This window comes from Myotis davidii, unplaced genomic scaffold, assembly GCF_000327345.1.
Source record: "Myotis davidii unplaced genomic scaffold, ASM32734v1 scaffold524, whole genome shotgun sequence".
NCBI classification, from domain to species: Eukaryota; Metazoa; Chordata; class Mammalia; order Chiroptera; family Vespertilionidae; genus Myotis; species Myotis davidii.
The window spans coordinates 445,018-446,667 of record NW_006299263.1 but is presented as its reverse complement, the minus strand read 5'-3'; the positions used below and the strand labels follow the sequence as shown (position 1 = coordinate 446,667).

The window sequence follows — 1,650 nt, the reverse complement described above, 5'->3', positions numbered from 1 at the left end:
GAAGCTTATTTTCTTTTCTGGAGCCAGGAAACAGAGATTTAGAAAGCTTAGAAACTTGACCTGAATAAAAAGAAGTAAAAAATGGTGGACCTTGAAAATGACTTCAGGTTTTGTCAGTGCGCAGAATATAGTCAAACACTGCTGCAGTTAAATGTTTTACCCTTTGTTCTCCCAGAATAATCTACAATAATAATCTATTTTCTGTAGATATTTCCTGCTGTGTTGCTAACAATTACCTGAAAGAGAAGTTGGGGTGCTTCACTGGGCTGGAAAAAGTTTAGCTAAATCAGAAAGCAGGTCTAATTAAGCAAGTTTATCTATATATGTAAAGCACTCGCTGGTGCCAATCGCACACGTGTGTTTCAATCTGTCATTGTCAATCGTGAATTTGGTGGACACTGCTATTATAGAGAAAGGGCAAATAGTGATATTAAAATATTTCTTCTAATTAATTTCCTTTCAATGTCCATGAATTCGTTCACAGGAACTCTAGTATAGACATAATACTATGTTCAAAAGTTATGTGGGTATGTTAATACCTCCTTCACTGTGGGTAGGTCACATGGTTCTAAAGTTAAAACCCTATAGAAGTATATAAGAAGTGTATGCAAGAGAAGGTATACTCAGAGAAGACCCACCCCCATCTCTTCCACTCTGCTCCCTGCTGTTATCTTTTCTACCCCATTCCCACTAACAAATCTCATTAGTTTCTAGTTTATCCTTCCAGGGTCATTTTTTACACAGAGTTACAAAATACATCATTTTTCAACTATCTGGCAAACTTTAAAGCTCGGTAATATGTTCTGTTGGTGAGGCTGTGAGCAAACGCTGATAGAATTTACTCATAGCTGGTGTAAATATAAATTGGCACAGACTCCACGGAAGGAAACTTGACAATATCCAGCAAGAGTACATATGCATTTACATTTTGACCCAGCAATCCTACTTCTAGGAATCAACGTTGAAAACACTAAAAGTACATTTGCACAAGGATATTTACTGCAACATTGTTTGTAATTTTAAAATATTGGAAATAACTTAAATGGCCATACATAGGAGAGAGTGTTTGTTGGATAAATCATGTATGGTTCATTCACACAGTAGAGCACGAGGCAGCTATAAAATGAATGGGGAAGCACTCTATGAACAGATAAGGAGTGATTCCCAGGGTACATTTTTAAATCAAAAAAGCAAGTTGCAAAAGAGTATCTATAATATTCCACCCTTATATAGAAAGAAAAGAAAGTAAGAAAATATAGATCTGTATCTATGTATACACATGTATCTGTTCACTTGTTAACACACACATGCACATACAAAAGATAAACAAAAATTAAGAAAACAAATTTTGAAGTATTTGAATGTTTTCATACATCTGCCATATTTTTAGAATGTATTTCGACAGATTAACACCAAGGCAGCACAGGATAGTGGTGATGTACAGTCTCTTGAACCATACTGCTTGGGTGCAAATCCAGGCTCGCATACTTCTAACTGTGTGACCTGGGCGACTCCCTTAACCTCTCTGTGCCTCTGTTTCCACATCTGTAAAATGGCAATAACAGTGATACCTAAGTCATAGGACCCATTCACCAACATAGACCAGATGCTTGGACTCTTTAAAGAGTGTGTCAGTGTCAGGGGGGGGGG

The 1,650-nt window shown here is 36.9% G+C and overlaps 1 protein-coding gene across 6 annotated transcripts in view; it reads left to right on the top strand.

Moving 5' to 3' along the window:
• The window catches only part of FBXO16 (F-box protein 16), a 49,037-nt gene that overhangs the window by 33,207 nt on the left and 14,180 nt on the right, over window positions 1-1,650 (top strand). The window lies entirely within an intron of this gene.